General features: G+C 46.0%; 1 protein-coding gene across 15 annotated transcripts in view; it reads left to right on the top strand.

Annotated features, from left to right (window-relative positions):
* The first annotated feature begins 5,167 nt into the window (after window positions 1-5,167).
* NFASC (neurofascin) overlaps window positions 5,168-17,864 on the top strand; it is a 169,243-nt gene continuing 156,546 nt past the window's right edge. For 14 of the 15 annotated variants that reach the window (XR_005597843.1, XM_039536227.1, XM_039536228.1 and 11 more), the window contains exons 1-2: window positions 5,168-5,304; window positions 14,412-14,491. The gene's annotated coding sequence lies outside the window, so the exon portion shown is untranslated. Of the gene's footprint in view, window positions 5,305-5,653; window positions 5,691-14,411; window positions 14,492-17,864 lie in introns of all 15 variants that reach the window. The other variant, XM_039536225.1, reaches the window with a different exon arrangement.

A 17,864-nucleotide genomic window follows, 5' to 3' on the forward strand; every position in this document is an offset into this window, starting at 1 on the left:
CAGCTGTCTTGGCCACAGTAGCAGTGGTGAGGCTGGCCTGGCTTCAGCCTGATAACAGAGCTCTCTTCCTTGTGTGCCTGGGTGTCCCAACCCAACTTGCTATTAAAAATTCTGGATTCTGAGATGAAAGTTTCTCATGGTTGACAGCAAATTAATTTGGAACTGTGTGTATTGTGAATGTCCTGTGCAACATCTTCACACACAAGTAATCCTTCTGTGAGGTCAGTGGTAATGTTCCTCCATGTCACCCAACTAGCCTTGCAGGTAAATGGACATTGATGAGTCCTCTACAAGAGATGACCTAGATACAGCACCACCAAATTAATAGGCTTAAAAGAACATGTCATCACAGCTAATAGAGCTGAAAAAGTTAGTGTGCTGTGGGTTGGTTTGCTTTTTTATTCCTCTGAATGCAGAACTTCAGAAGAAGTGACTGCACAAAGTCAAGTCCAAATACTTTCATTAAATTCAGTGGTGTGACTGAGACAGTTGCATGTGAGGAAATGGGACAGATCGCTGGAAACTCTGTTCTTCCTGCTCTAGCTTTGAAGAGAAGGACTTGGCTCCACTCCTAGCATATGGGGGGTGGGGGGAAGGAAGTGGCTGTGATGCTTTAGGACATGACATAGAATCATAGAAGATTAGGGTAGGAAGAGACCTCAGGAGGTCATCTAGTCCAACCCCCTGCTCAAAGCCGGACCATCACCAACTAAATCATCCCAGCCAAGGCTTTGTCAAGCTGGGCCTTAAAAACCTCTAGGGATGGAGATTCCACCACCTCCCTAGGTAACCCATTCCAGTGCTTCACTACCCTCCTAGTGAAATAGTTTTTCCTAATATCCAACCTAGACTTCCCCCACTGCAACTTGCTCCTTGTTCTGTCATCTGCCACCATTGAGAACAGCCTAGTTCCATCCTCTTTGGAACCCCCCTTCAAGTAGTTGAAGGCTGCTATCAAATCCTCCCTTGCTCTTCTCTTCTGCTGACCAAATAAGCCCAGTTCCCTCAGCCTCTCTTCATAAGTCATGTGCCCCAGTCCCCTAATCATTTTCATTGCCCTCCACTGGACTCTCTCCAATTTGTTCACATCCTTTCTGTAGTGGGGGGCCCAAAACTAGACACAATACTCCAGATGTGGCCTCACCAGTGCCGAATAGAGGGGAATAATCATTCCCCTCAATCTGCTGGCAGTGCTCCTACTAATGCAGCCCAATATGCTGTTAACCTTCTTGGCAACAAGGACACACTGCTGACTCATATCCAGCTTCTCATCCACTGTAATCCCCAGATCCTTTTCTGCAGAACTGCCGCTTAGCCAGTCGGTCCCCAGCCCGTAGCAGTGCATGGGATTCTTCCATCTTAATTGCAGGACTCTGCACTTGTCCTTGTTGAACCTCACCAGATTTCTTTTGGCCCAATCCTCCAATTTGTCTAAGTCATTCTGGACCCTGTCCCTACCCTCCAGCATATCTACTTCTTCCCCCCAGCTTAGTGTCATCTGCAAACTTGCTGAGGGTGCAATCCATCCCATTATCCAGATCATTAATGAAGATGTTGAACAAATCCGGCCCCAGGACCAACCCCTGGGCACTCCGCTTGATACTGGCTGCCAACTAGACATCAAGCCATTGATCACTGTCCTTTGAGCCCGATGATCTAGCCAGCTTTCTATCCACCTTATAGTCCATTCATCCAATCCATATTTTTTAACTTGTTGGCAAGAATACTGTGGGAGACAGTATCAAAAGCTTTGCTAAAGTCAAGGTATATCACGTCCACTGCTTTTCCCCATAACTGGCTCTGTGGATATCTCATCATAGAAGGCAATCAGGTTGGACAGGCATGACTTGCCCTTGGTGAATCCATGTTGACTGTTCCTGATCACCTTCCTGTCCTCCAAGTGCTTCAAAATGGATTCCTTGAGGACCTGCTCCATGATTTTTCCAGGACTGAGGTGAGGCTGACCGGTCTATAGTTCCCTTGATTCGCCTTCTTCCCTTTTTTAAAGATGGGCACTACATTTGCCTTTTTCCAACCATCTGGGACCTCCCCCAATCACCACGAGTTTTCAAAGATAATGGCCAATGGCTCTGCAATCACATCAACCAACTCCCTCAGCACCCTCAGATGCACTGCATTCAGCCCTAAGGAGTTGTGCATGTCCAGCTTTTCTAAATAGTCCTTAACCTGTTTTTGCATCACTGAGGGCTGCTCACCTCCTCCCCATACTGTGCTGCCCAGTGCAGCAGTCTGGGAGCTGAGCATGTCTATGCAGACCGAGGCCAAAAAAGCATTGAGTACTTCAACTTTTTTTTCCACATTTGTCACTAGGTTGCTTCCCCCATTCAGTAAGGGGCCCACACTTTCCCTGACCACCTTCTTGCTAACATATCTGTAGAAACCGTTCTTGTTACCCTTCACATCCCTTGCTAGCTGCAACTCCAGTTGTGCTTTAGCCTTTCTGATTACACCCCTGCATGCTTGAGCAATATTTTTATACTCCTTCCTAGTCATCTGTCCAAGTTTCCACATGGCTAATGACTACTGCAGCAGTTGTGTTGACTGTGTCCGTGGTGGTTCTGGTTAGCTGGAGAAGTGGCTAGTAGCATACTCTGGGCTAGGAAGTTACTGTTCAGATTGTCTCATATGTTTATATGGTTAAAAGACAGGCTACCTTGTGCCTTGGTCCTATCACAAGCTAAGCAAGGATCAGCCAAGCCAAGTATTTGGCTAGATGGATTTCCTTGGAAAATAGAAATGGACGGTATTGATTAAGAGGCATTCTTCCCTATGCACCAAATCACCCAACATGCTGGTAGAGGTGCTATCTGGCAATGATGTAAAACTATATAGTCATGACCACTTGTGGCCATTAAGGAACTCTGAGAACTTCCCATGGGAGTAGGTGAGGGAAGGTGGAGTCTGCCCTATTGCAGGCACTGGTAGTTGCACCTGCGTAACTGAGAGGAGAATTTTGGGCCAAGATGAGCATGGCCAAATTTCAGCTTGCGTGGTCATTGCCCCCTTACATTTCCCTTTTAGTTGCAATTTGAGACAGTGCTCTTAATTCCCTGCTCTGGCCTGCGGTGCAGTGTTGCTGTGTTTTTTTGCAGGTGTTAATCTGAATCCAGATCCAGAAATCAACTTTGCAAATGGCACCTACCTTCATAATGAGCTGATCGCATTCTGGGGTATTCAGAACCTGGTTCCTGGTCTTGTGGTGGGAGCTCATCTCTAATCATTGTTCCTTTTTAATGTGTTGGCATCATGTGCCTAAATGCTGCTTGGGAACTGCAAGCCCAAATCATCTCCAGTAGAGGAACAGTCAGAATATGAACAAGCAAAACAAATATTTAAAAACTACTCCCAAGTGAGAATTGAAGCACTAAACAGAAACTGAAGGAAACCAGTCATGACTTAGTCTCTGGCATCCATTGAGTAGACACTTTAAACCATCATTGAATCTGTTGCAACACTTTGTGTAAGACTCACATACTCAAGAGTGGCCATTAATTTTGAGGGCCTTGGTTTTTCTGGAACTGGACTTGAGATGGGCTGGGCCTGATTTTTAGAGGTGCTGGGCTCCTGTAGCTCTGTTCACTTTAGAGTTTTGGGTGCTCAGAAGACCTGAGATTTTTCTCAGGTTTGGGCATAATCAGATCCGCACTGAAAACATGGGTCTGCATAACTACAGAGCAGATTTTCAGAGGAGCTCCACTTTAGACACTTACTTTGATGCCAACATCAAAGCTGAGTTCATCTGGCAAATATGCCTTTTATTTAGGTGGCTAAATGGGAACTGAGTTTTTCTGAAAATCTGGCATTGTCCCCCTTGGTGTGGTGGACTTCAGCTGTACTCCATCTAGAGTTGTTACTTGCAGAACCTCACAATGGATGAGACCACTTCAGCATGACAGACTGTAAAATAGTCCGTGTTCTTCCATTTTCTGAAGCCCTGCCTCCCTCTTGGAGCTGTGTATTATCTCCCATTCTGCTTGTTTTTCTCCCTTGAGGGAATTACAGCCTTAATCTTGGATGTGAGCTCCCAATAAGTGGCATAAGCTTGGGTTTTATTACTAAAAAGGAGAAAAGCCCCCCAAACTGTCCTGCCCATCTGTGTCTACTTTTATATTATCATAGGAGGCTAGGGGCCTGAGGGTTGTTGTTTCGGAAGATGCATTTCAACTTTGTCTAAACTGTTTTACAAAAGGACACCTAAGTGTTAGATGGTGCAAGGACCTATTAATGATGCTGGGAATGTCAAACTCGATGTAACTGTGAATTACAGTGCAGGGTTAGCAGCTCTCCAGAAGAGATGTCTGATACCAAATTTTAACTAAGAACTTATCAAACTGAATGAATGTGTAATTAACAATAAGATGAGGAGGTGGCTCTAGAAGGCAGATAATTGCGTTTAAAATATCCTCTTATCAGCTCTTATTTGGTCTTTATGCAATTGAGCTTTACCAGGGTAGCATTATTTTAAATGGCATCTCATTCTCCCAGTGTCATTGAAGGATCCTCTCCTTACAGATCCCCAGATGTGATTATTAATGTGTTTGCCACTTGGTTCCACCTTTTAAATATAGCCTTGTTTTTCAGAATGTTTTATAGTAGAGCAATGGGTTGTAGAACAGAGGCCTTGAAGGGAGAGAAAAAGAAGTGACCATCTCTGCCCTCACCTCCATTTACCATCGCTCTCCTTTACCATTACTCTCAACCCTCTGCGGATTTTCTAAGGGGAGAAATCCCTCACACCTGGTTTCTGTCAGTCATCTCATTCATTGGATAGCTGAGGGCTCTTCAACAGATTTTGTCAAATCTGTCATTGTCCTGTTCTGATCCTCCCCTCCCCTCCCCACCGTCAAACTTGGATTGTCCAAGCCCTGTATCAGTACATCTGAGTGAGGTTTTTACTGTCATTGTATTCATATTGGTGGTGAATGTTCCTCAACCACAAGAGATAAGTGTAGGGAGCAGCAGTGCATGGTCTCCACTCCTCTCCCCACTACTTCAATCCTGACCAAGGGAGACCACCCCCTAGGATGAGGTGACCTGCATGGCCCCTGCATGCTTGGCCTGAAGCAGCCAACAAGGCATTATCACAGGGCCTTTATGATGTCAATCCCTGTTCACTGGGACCTAAGCTGACATCAGCCATGTGTAGCCCACCAATAACGGTCAGACAGTAACAAACTTTAGTCTCTCTGAGTAGCTGAATTGAAACTGATGATCTGTGTGTGAAAGGCTTTGCAGCTGTTACCAGCTCTTAGTTTACAGGCTGGATGACTCAATCTTCTTAAGGTACAAGAACTACTATTATGAGAAATCGCTCCCCCATAGATTGTAGAGCCTCTGGTATGTCAAAGGAATGGTGGAGACAGCAGCAGTAGAGGGAAATAGCTAAAAATGATTTCTGTTCCTGAAACTCTCTCTTTTCAAATACTGTTTTAAATACCATCCATGCCTAGGTTTTATGTGATGGGTGCCCTTGCATACCATCTTGGCATTGCCATAGATCCATTTTGATACTAAAAGACTGACATGATGGGAATGTGGGTGTTTGTGTTTATGAATCAAGGGTGGGGGGAATTTGAGGATATTTCGCCAAGCAAATGAAAACAAATGCTCTCTCTCTGTGTATTGTTGCAAGCTGCCTGCATAGATCTGCTGAGTACCTGGAGATCCAGGTAAGTCCCCTGTTGTATACAATGATCTCTTTCTGTGGTTCTCTCCGGCATTCAGGACTTTGACAAAAGTGGGCCAAAGCTACAAATCAGCATTTTAACGGCTTTCTTAAAGGCTTGTTTTTCTTCTCCCTTTTCTCCTCTTTTAAATGTAAAGTAAGGAAAAGAGCTCAATGTTCCCAATCGAACCTTCACTGTCCCTGCTGGTGCAATTATATTTGGCTGTAGTCCGTGATGTAACCTGGGTTGACATTTTTTGGTGATCTCACAATATTTCTAGGAGTTTTGTCACTGTGTTGACATGTACTAAGAGGCTGAACTGGTGAAGCAGACGACATCTGTAAAATGCAGTGCAGCAACGTTATGAATGGGGGGGGTCATGTGGAGAGGGGTTCTGGACTCTTTTTGGTAGGTTATAAATCAGTCTGTGGGTGATATCAAATCAGAGTCCCAAGGCTAAATTTGAGGTGCCTTTTCCTACCTTTGTTAATGGATAGAAAAGATTTAGGCCATGGGGCTTTTTTTGTGTGGTTTTTTTTGTTTGTAATTGACTAGTGATTTCAGATGCCCAATTTGAGACCTCCTGAAGGGGCCTGATTTTCAGAAAGTGCCAAGCTCCTTCCCTCTGATAATTGGGCATCTGGTTGCTTTTAAAAGTCTTGGGTTTAAGGTGTAATGAGGATGAGAATTTTTGTCATTCAATTACTTAGGCCATCTGCAAATCAAAAAGTTCCTGACAACGGGGTCCCGGGGTTTACACTTGTCAGTGTGGGAAGGATTAGAGAATGGGGCTGGAGTCAGGACTCTGGGTTCTGTGTCCAGCTTTGCCACTGATTCAGTGTATGGTTTCCTCCCTATCCCCTTGGGCAAGTCACTTAACCTCCATTTCTCCATTTATATAATAAGGGTGAAAATACTTGACACACAGTGGGATGTGAGGCTTCAAGCTGGCAGTTTCAAAGGAGTAGGGCCCTCAAACCCTCATGAGTGGGAATGGGGCAACATCTGACTCCGTTAGGTTCCGCAGCACCTGCCATGCAAAGATTGCAAAGTAATAGACCAGTGGCCTGGAAGGGTGTTTGATTTGTACTGACCAGCATATGTCCTGGAGAGAGGTTAGTGCCATCCTGTTGTTGAAGCAGAATGTATGTAAATGGTGTCAGCTCAGGCTATACATTTAAAAGTTGATGTATGTGGAGCATGTCAAATCTACTTAGTGTGCTTTAGCATAGTGCCCTTCTGACCAATTAGTAAGCCAGTTCTGGTCCCCTCCTGTGATTCGCTTAGCCAGAGCATTTGGTGATAAGGGGAAAAGGGTGCTAACGAACTTTTCATTGTTTGATCCTCTATATGATCAGGCAGGGTAGTGTAAGAATGAGTTATTGAGCTCAGCATACTGTCTAAAATTGTACAGAGGGCCGGTGGAGATAATGCTACCTGCTTAGCACTTCTCGTCCGCCAAGGGCTTTATGTTAATCTGCATGGCCACCCTGGCACAGGCATGCAGGAGAGTCAGTGTTGCCATCACCGCTCCTCAGATGGCAATACCGAGGCCGGGGCTACACCACACACCTGTATTGGTATAACTGTCACTCAGGGGTGTGAAAAATCCCCATGCCCAAGTGAGGTAGTTAAACCGACCTGACCCTCTGTGTAGAACACGCTGTGTCGGCAGGAGAGCTTCTTCCATCAACATAGCTACTGCCTCCTGGGGCTCTGGCAGCCGGGCTCTGGCGGTGATTTAAAGGGCCCAGGGCTCCTCACAGTGGCTGGAGTCCTGGACCCTTTAAATCACCGCCAAGGAAGCCGGTCCTATCCAGTACACCGTATCGGACAGGCAAGGGCAGCTCTAGGAAGCCACCCAGGCGCCAGGGGGGGGGCTCTGGCGGTTGCGGTCCCGTGGCTCTCCAGGGACCTCCCGCAGGCATGCCTGCGGGAGGTCCCGGGCCGCCGCCTCCCGCACGCCGCCCCAAGCACGCGCTTGGCGCGCTGGGGTCTGGAGCTGGCCCTGCGGACAGGACTGTCTTACTTTCACTTCTGGGCCTAATAGTGTCTTCACTCAGCTCCTCTCTGTAGCGCTGTACATGAAGACAAGCCTGAAGGATTGACGATTTTGGCTTTAGGGAGTCCTTGTTAGAGCTTGAGAATCCTGACTCTGTCCTGTGTTTGGACCTGCCCTAGAAAAGCAAAGAGAGTGAAGTTGGCTTTCGAGTTCTAGTCTCAATCCCAATGTAGCTTTTAATTTGAGAAAAAGAATAAATCCAGGCCACCTTGAAGGGTGCTCCTTGCAGGTGTGGTGTCTGGTACCATCTGAGGGACCCAAGGGTGTCTCCATTCCTCCTTGCATATCAGCATAATCTATTGCTCAGGCAGATTTGGATCATTGTAGTCACACACTGGGGCAGATTCTTGTTATAACAACTGCTCACACACTGGGGCTATTAGAAAGTTCATGTCTAGTCCCAGGTGGTGACTGAAGCTTTCAGAAGCAGCATGAGCCGCTTTAAGGTGTGGGTTCTCCAGGCCATGTCCCTTCAGTCCACTTCTTTCTCAAGAGGATTTCAGCTGAAAAGACCCTTAGACGCGTGCAGTGCTAAAAGCCAATGTAGAGTAATGGATGGATTGTAGTGACTTACAGGGAAATAATTTCATTAAGGGGTTAACTTAAGCGGCTTATGGTAGCAGGGCTAGAATTGGTTCCAGGTAATGCGCTGTAGCTCAATTGTTTTCTTCTGTATATCTACCTATGGTACAAGGCTAGGGCCTTAACTCCACATCTCTCACTGGAGCCCAGCGCGTGTATCCAAATCCAGGGAACGGCCCAGTAAAAGTACAACTGAAGGGCTTTTTAGTCATGCTGACTCAACATTGTGCCTGGGCTCCTTTTTGAGATGCAGTTCCCAGAAACCTCATTTAATTGACCTGAATGTTCGCTCATAATCCAGCAGGCTGAATGATGGATTTTCTTGGAAGAATAGCATGTGATACTATACAGCTGCTGCTGCAATCTTCCTATTATAATGGGAATAATAGGCATACAAGTAATTGTCTATAATCCCATCAAGGGGCCCGTGGTAATTTATGACAGCAGAGAACTAATGATTTGTCACCAGAACCCTACAATAGAACATCTTGCGTTGCTGTTGTGTAACGCTGCCAACATTCGAAAAAATCACTGCACTGTTATCAAGCTAGTACTGATATAACTGTATTAATAGCGTGTGGCTTCTTTACAGTCTAGTCTATGGACACTGTTCCCCAAACCCTATATTTAAATTAAAATGACCCAAACCTGTTTTCATATCTTAAAAATTATTGCAATAACTTAACCTGACCTTTCTCTTCCCCATATCTGTCACCCTATACCACCCCTGTTATAGGCTTGTTGATTTGGCCTAGAGAGTCCTGGCTCCATTGACGTCAGATAGGACATCAGATGGGCATCTGTATAACCATCTAACTTCTAAAAAGAACAGGAGTACTTGTGGCATCTTAGAGACTAACAAATTTATTTGAGCAGAAGCTTTCGTGGACTACAGTCCACTTCATAGCCCACGAAAGCTTATGCTCAAATAAATTCGTTAGTCTCTAAGGTGCCACAAGTACTCCTGTTCTTTTTATGGCTACAGACTAACACAGCTGCTACTCTGAAACCATCTAACTTGTATAGCATTTCTCATCCATAGAACTGGAAGCTCCACATAAACCATTATTATGTTCATTTTACAGGTAGAGTAACTGAAGCGCAGAGAGTTTTTGGCCACAAATTTTAAAAGTCCACTCATTTTTTGGGTACCTGACTTAAGAGCATTGGGCCTGACCTTCAAGGTTGCTGAGCACCTACAACCTTGCCTGAAGTCAATGGGAGATGTCATGATCAGCTCCTATGAAAATCAGGCCCTAGATGTCTCCAGCTGGCCATGTGCAATTGGTGGACACTACCAAAAATCTGATTCTAAATTGGGTTTAGCATGTGGGTGCTGGGTGATGGTGGCCTGTGATAAACAGGAGGTCAGGTAGATGATCCTGGTGTTCCCTTCCAGCCTTACACTTGAACTTGCCCAGCTCAGTGGTAGGGCTGGGAAGCAAACTCTCCTGACTGCTAGCCCAGTGCTCCGTTCACAGGACGACACCATTGCTTTAAGAGCTTATATCCTCGCCCCTAACTGGTAAGCTCCAAGATTGTGGCTCTCTCATGTTTTTGAGGATCCAGTCCTGTGTAGTGCTCTACACCTTCAACCTGTTTTGAAGTCTACGGCAATTGAGGCTACTCAGCACCTTGTGGTGTAGGGCTCTAACCCTGCAGATACAGCCTCTCCACAACATAGAATATCAGGGTTGGAAGGGACCTCAGGAGGTCATCTAGTCCAACCCCCTGCTCAAAACAGGACCAATCCCCAGACAGATTTTTACCCCAGTTCCCTAAATGGCCCTCTCAAGGATTGAACTCACAACCCTGGGTTTAGCAGGCCAATGCTCAAAGCACTGAGCTATCCCTCCCTTATCCACTAGCAATATATGGGGCCAGATCCTCCGCTGGTATAAGCATGCTGCCTCATTGCAGGGAGGAGGCCTAGGCGGGGAGTAAATCTGCTGAAGCATGGAACCTGAAAATATATCCGAGCCTCATTACATGACTGGCATGGATAAAACTACAAGTCCAAGCCGTGTTGCTTCTTACACTGGGAAAACATACTGTTGCATAAAATAGGTTTTATAAACCCCCCTGGACTTTACCAATATGCTCCAAGAGTAACCTATTAGGGAAGAGATTACTTACTGTTTGAGCCAACAAGCAGATGACTTCAATAAGAAATGGATTCCAGTGATTACTTTAAGGATGATTCCCTGGGCCTCCATCTGTTCTGGTGGCCACTACAGTCCATGCCAGTTTTCAAGTTTCGGACGTGACCCTGAGAGGCACTGAGCAACTGCAGCGCCCACTGAAGTCCAGGGAAAGTTGTGGGTACTCGACCACTTGTGCCTAAATATTGGCGTAGGGTGCCTATTTTAGGTGCAGAGGTTTGGAAATGTTGCTATAAATGCTTATGGTAGACGTCAGATTAACAGTACTGGAGGCTGAATTCCTTTGCTGGGTAGGGCGAGGGGAGCTGGCAATAGGGGGGCTGTTAATTTGCATGATAGAAACTCTCTGACCCTATGCTGCAGGGTGCGGCCACTGCACCGAATGGCTGGCTATTGCCTTCTCCTGTTTCCTTTTGGCAACTTGTCCTGCAGCACAGGAGCAGGGATAGGAAGCTTGCTGCATCTCTCAGCCCTGTGCGGCCCAGAGGAGGACTGCTTCCTCTGCAAAATCCCCCTCTGCCTCGCCTGGTTACTCACGCTTGGCACAGGGGGGAGGATTTAGCCCTTAATGGCTTCTATTAATAGCGCACTCCTTCTGTGCTGCATTGGATGGGGTGCCAGCAGTTTGCATGAAGCTCTGGGGTGATGCCTTCATTCTGGTGGCCCGATCCAGGTTCCATCTGGCATTTCCAGTGCCCTGGCAGGGCGAGGGCATGCACGTCGCTCCAGTGGTATCAGTCGTGCGTGTTTGGAAGTTACTGTCAGATACCGTCTGTGTGATCTGGGCAGCAAGAGTGCTCAGTGCTAACCAAGCAGCAGGCGGCAAATGATTTAACCGTGTCATCACCACAGCCTTCTGAAGGGAGAACAAATCAAAGCAATTGGAAACACACCTTCATTAGGACATCTCCATCCTCCCTCTGGCCCAATGTAGGATTATTCCATAAAACAGGGAGCAAGGATGCGTAAAGTATAGAACAGAGAGTCAAAATATCTGGGTTCAGTTTCCCCCTCTGCTTACTGAGCCATACTGTCACCTTGGGCAACCCTTTAAAAGCTCACTGCCTCTGTTTCCCCACTTGTAAAATGGGGGTAAGAGTAGTTGCCCATTTGGCAGAAGTATTGTGGGGCTCATTACATCAGCCTGTGTGAAACCCTTTGGGGTCCTCAGAGGGAAGGCATTGTACCAGTGCAAAGTATTTATTATGAGGGTATTTAAATGTATTAAATCTCCTCTTTTGCCTGACTCAGTTCAACATACGCCAACCAATTTGCAATAAATCCCATTGTCAATAAAGGGGGGGAAGTTTAGAAAATAAAATGAGCCCATGCAAACAGCATTGATGTCACAAATGCACAGCAGTAGAGGGTGCTTACCATAAAATAGTGAACTACTACAATAGCAATTCCTGTTGCCCAATGAAAGGGACCTTTTCCATTGTCTACAGAAAGGCACGGTGCTATTGATTCTAAATAGACGTTTAGGTGCTGGGAAGGCAGATGGAACCCTGCAATGTAATTACTTTACTTTAAAACACCCTAGACCCACTGCTGTTGGCCAGATGCTGCATGGTGGCAGTCTGAGCTGGTCCAGGTCCTAAGAGGCTGGCTTTGGAAGCTGTGCTGGCTAAGTGATGCACTTTTGTAGTATCTTTCTGCAGTGCGGAGGGACTTCTCTTTAAAATAAACGTGGGCAATTCCGATTGCAGCCAAGCAAACCTGACACTTGACTGAAAACTAATTGTTCCGATGCCTAGGGACCTAAATGCAGCTCGGCGCTCCGTGCGCTGCCGCCTTGCTATTTCTCAACCTCAATCCTTGACAAACCCATAGCCATTTTTAACATCCGAGTCTGGGGGCCAAGAGAAACATTTTTGGGAGTTCACAGTCGCTGTCTGCATATGTTAAGGCCTGATTATAGCCAGCTCCTGCCAGCTGTGACTCCAACAGAGGAAGTGAGCTCAGGAGCATGGCCTGCCACTGTGAACTATGTCTGCACAAGCCTGAACTTCCTTCTAGCACAACCCTGTCAACACCAATTACTGAGAGGCTCGAAAACATGAGCACTGGTATGGTGCTGTTCCAAGCTATGACTCTGTTGCTGTGAGCTTCCTTGGAGCAGTGCCTTTTGGGTCTGCTACTCTACCCCCCTGCCTCCTGAGCCCTTCTGTGCAAGCTTGTTAGGGCCATGAATAGTGAAGATGCAGAGTTTCTGCTCTGCTAGTCTTTTTTGATCTGTAGAGCTCACAAAGAGGGTCTTGCATCCCCACCTACCTTTGTGATGACTGTCAGAGTGTACAGCAGAGTTGTGAGGTGGAGAAAGTGAAGAGTGTGGTCAGTGGCTTTGTGCACTGATCCATAGGGTCAAACCTTCCTGTGCTGGAGGAGAGTATCAGGTTTATGCACTGTGCCTTCCAATGTTTTTTTTTTGTATCCAGTCCATTTTCCTTGGAGCTGCCAGCTGTGATTCTTGTGGTGTGAACTTCCATTGAACAAGGCTCAGATGATGCCAGCTGTGACTGGAGGGGCAGCCCAAGGGGGAGGGAGGAATGCTAGAGTGGGTGCTCTTTCAGATGAAAGTGTAAGACCTTTTAATTCCTATTAATTCTTATTTTATAACTTGTAGCATTTTTCAGACAGTCCTCTCACCACCCCTGGGTAGTAGGTAGCAGTGTCTTCATCTTGGAGAAAGAGCTGAAGCAAGAGAGGAACTGACTTGCCCCTGGCTAAAGAGAACCAGGAATCAAACTTGGGAATTCCTGGGCACCAGTCCTGTATTCAGAATACTAGCCTATGCCCCTCCAGTCATCCTTTTTTCCTCCCTTGCTATAATTTATGGCAGTCTGTGTGCTTGTAGAAAGACTTTGACCTCCTAATGGACAACATCAGTTCATACCAATGCTGTCCACAAAGGGCAAGATCTCATAGGGCTTGGCTACACTTGCAGATGTGCAGCGCTGGGAGTTACAGCTGTGTTCGTACAGCTGTGTAGGGAAAGTGCTGGTGTGTGGCCACACTCACAGCTACCAGCACTGCAGTGTGGCCACATTTGCAGCGCTGTTGGGAGTGGTGCATTATGGGCAGCTATCCCAGCGTTCAAGTGGCAGCAACATGCTTTTCAAAAGAGGGGGGTGGGGTGGAGTGTGACAGGGAGCGGGGGAGAGTGAGTGAGTGGATTTTTGGAGCCGACACTGTGTGTCAGCTCCCTGCCTTGCAAAATCTGAACATTTCCTCGACCCCTCATTCACTCTTAACTGCAAATAGCCTGCAGACCAGATAAGCAGCTGCTCCAACTGACTCCCTTTCTCCCCCTCCCCGCCCACTGTTTCTCTCCTCAAGCAAACACTCATCCCCCTGCCTGCCTCATTCACAACAAGGTAGTGGGTTATCTCAATTGATTGTTCACAGTCAGTTACAGATTGATCACAGCAAACAGGAGCTGTGTTTGTTTTTTAGATAAGCAGCTCCCGGAGCCCCCGAGTTCACAACAAAACAAAGAGAGGCATCATAACAAAACAAAGAGAGTAATTTAGTTAAAAGCATTCTGGGATATCTCCTAATACCCTGGAAGCCAATAACAGCGGTGGTGTGTGGCCACACTTGACGAGCAGCGCTGCATCACCAGCACTGCACTCGTTATACCCCAAGCAGACCCAGGTGTACAGTCAGCGCTGCAGCCAGGGAGTTGCAGCGCTGGATGTGCCCTGCAGGTGTGGACAGTTACTAATTGCAGTGCTGGAAAGCCTCCACCAGTGCTGCAACTCTCCAGTGTAGCCAAGCCCATACAAATTCTTGTCTCACCTGGAAAGAAATATTGGCAAATACAAAAACAAAACAAAAAGCTTGGAATGAATACCAGTGCCAAATGTGACCAATCACCTTCCCCATCTACTGTCCTTTGTCTCTTACTCTATTCAGATTCGAAGCTCCTTGAAGCAGAGAATCTTATCTTCATGCTTGCCTAGTAAAACACTAATCGCTTGGATGAGATCTTAAAGGTAAGCTTATCAGTGTTTAAACACACATACTTAACTGGTTTTTATTAGGCTCCTATGTCCCATGGTTTATATTTCATATGTGAGTGTCACTTTATGTGATCAATAATTTTGTCAATTTTGTCTTCAAACGCCTTGCAAGTTTCCATGGATACAGATGTGAAGTGACAGGTCCCCATTGTTTGTTTGCTTTGACCCCACGGTGACATCTTGCTCCCAGACACACTCCAGAGAATATGCCTGTGCTACTGCTTTTCATTTTGTTTTGTACCATTGCATATTTTGATCCCTCTGCAGTTCCCTTCAGGATAAAGGCAGACAAGAAATCTGATTGGTTTATTCAGTGCAGAAACTTTGCAGGATTGTCAGATGCATTTTGTGTGGCTGGGATAGCGAGAGGCAGGCAGAAAGGCTGTGCATGAGGTTAACACCTTTACTGCTTCAGCATGGGAAGAACAAGGATGTTGACTTGTTAAAAATCCATTCCTACAGGGTAGCTCAATGCTGATCAATGAACATAACGAGGCAGGACGTATTCTGAGGCACAATGAGGTGAAGGATTTTGCCCAGGGTAAAAGAGAGTCAGTGGCAGAGTTGGGAATAGAAATGCCTGTGTTCTGACTTCCAGCCTCCTGCTCTTATTGCTAGATCACAAGGCCTCTGGCTGCCACCGCTTCCGTCAAACTAAACTGTTGTATCTAAAGGGGGAGATGGCCGAGGGGTGGAAAGCTGGTGGCTGCTGCGAAGGTAATCGTTCCTGAAGCCAGCATGATGCTTTCTGGTGTGTGGCTCCGTGCAGCTTCTGCTACCCCCCTCGTAGCTGTTGAGGGGATACAGATATGGCCTGGTCCTTGCCCATCCCTGCCTATGAGGAAGTTGAATGCTGCCCTTCTCGCTATACTCCTCCAGTGCTTGAGGGACAGCAGTAAAAGGACTGGGATTGTACCGGGCCCCTACTCAAAGGCACAAGGGATAAGATGATGGAGGAAGCCTCTAGGTCCTGATCCTGCATCACTGAAGTTGAGGAGTTTAACTATTGGAGAGGAATGATGGTTTTATAGTTTGGGCACTGGAGTGGGACTTGGCAGATCTGAGGTCAAGACTCCCTGTGTGACCTTGGGCCCATCACTTCATCTCCCTGTGCCTCAATCCCCGATCTGTAAAACGGTGGTGATCCTTCCTCTGTCTATTTAGACTGTAAGCTCTTTGGGGCAGAGACTGTTTTGTGTGTGTGTGTACACAGCACTAGTACCATGGGGCCCAGATCTCAGTTAAAATCTAGTTGCTACTGTAATACAAACAACCACTTATTTCAGTGAGAGTCTGTTCTGGCCCATATTCTCCGTGCTCCCATTAACACAGGGAGCGGGGGACAGAGGGGCGGTTGGATTTTTTTTTTCTAAAAGACATGTTCTAGAAATTATTCTGGGGCAGTTCTCTGGCCTGTGTTATACAAGAGGTCAGACGAGATGATCACAGTGATCTGCCTGCCCTTGGAATCCATGAACACACCCACTTTTCATTTCATTTTCTCCGACTGTAACATATCGTTAATACCACGTGGGAGGGTTGAGTATCCGAGTTAGGGAATGTTTGTACGGTGCTCTACTGGCACTAGGTATTATTAGTTTAGCTTCTAAATTCAGACCTTGCTTGTATCTTTGGTTTTCATTTTTCAAATGATTGAAGGGGTATTTTATTTTCACCGAAGTTGCACGGCAGTGGGGATAACATTGCCTGGACCACATACAAAAGTAGAGCTTGTTGTGGCTGTTTGGCTCTCTAGCATACCTCTATTGGCGTCCAGCCCAAAGGCCTGATCCTCTCATTCAATTGGACTGCAGAGCCTTCCATTTCCAACACCACTGTAATTTTCCAGTGGTTGGAAATCGGATTAGAATTGTTGACCTACCCTCTTCTCATCACCCACATCCCAATAATCCAGATCAGCGAGGCTGGCTGTGTAATTATCTCTGCAGCTATTCTGAGTTAATGAGAAATGCAGACCCGAGCTGAAATGAAATCAGTTCATGGCGGTTACTGCCATGTCCTTTGGTGGGAAGGGAGCAGGTTGTGTGTGTTGGTTTTTAAACTTTAAACGGAATTTCATGGTGCCTACGATGACATTAGCTGTCACTAATGATGTGAATCCCCCATCCTAATCAGCTGTTTGAGGCTTGAAGTTATTAGAATTGTAATTGCTACTAAAGGGTAGCTTTTGCTGCAATGTGTGGGGGAGTTATGTGCATCCTCTTTCATTGAGATAAGAATGTACCCCTAAGCATGTAACATCAAGCAAGCATTAATAACTAACACTTTAGGGATAGGAGCCAGAAAATAACGAAGATGTAGCTGTGTTGGTTCTAAAATGTCAGGGTCTTGACACATCTGAGTCAGGGGATGTAAAGGCATCTTTGAGGGCACCTTCTGCCTATGGCAAGCGGGTGGATTCAAATGCTTCCATAAAAAAGGTGGTGTCTGAAATCTTTGGACTGCTGAGATCTCCCAGGGGATGCGATGCCTTTTCACTGGGGAAGATGGTTAGATACCAGGAAGGTTTCTCTCCTTTGCCCCCCACCCCCATCTAATCAGGGAAATGAAAATAGCATATTAATAAGATGGCAACAAAACTGCAGATCTCGATGGTTGATACCTCATTTCAAGTTGTTTGAAATATGGAAGCTTTATTTTTCCTTTGGTTTATCACTTCTGTTCTTGATTAATCCAAGTCTCTCGCTACTTCAGGGGGCTAACTTCCCTCTTTATCTCCCACAAAAACCTATAGTCAAGTTTGCACATGTCCTCTAGGGAAATCACGCTGCTTATATTTCATTGTGAGGCTTCATACAATTAACTTAACAAAGGTTTCCCTCCCCACTCCCTTCAATCTCTGTTTCCATAATTATCAGAAGAATTTAGGAGGTCTGCAGACTGCGGTCCATATTTTAATTAAATTACCTCTTTTGATGTGTTTCAGAGCTGAGAGTTACTGGTGTCCAAAGCTTGTTAGCGCACCATGTGCAATTAAAGCAATCAGAACTATGATTAAGCAAGAGAAGAGCTCAAAACAGGGCCCCAGTATCTGAACTTTGGGAGTTTTCAAAATCTGAACTGGGATGCACGTGGAATTATATCTTTATATTGGACCAAACTGAAGACCTTTTCCAAACTGCCCCAATCTTGGAATGTTTAAAATCCTAGATCCAGTTTCAGTTGCTTGAGTATGTCTCTAGTTTACATAAATTTAAAGGTCTGGTTTCAACACCTTTTTCTATTGGTCTGCCTGTAGGCTATATGGTAAATGTAGCATATAAACTTCCCCTTTTCCTCCATGGGGAAAAATTTGAAGTAGGGATGTGTGAATACACATGGCCCA

Source organism: Mauremys reevesii, linkage group 4 (genome assembly GCF_016161935.1).
Source record: "Mauremys reevesii isolate NIE-2019 linkage group 4, ASM1616193v1, whole genome shotgun sequence".
NCBI classification, from domain to species: Eukaryota; Metazoa; Chordata; order Testudines; family Geoemydidae; genus Mauremys; species Mauremys reevesii.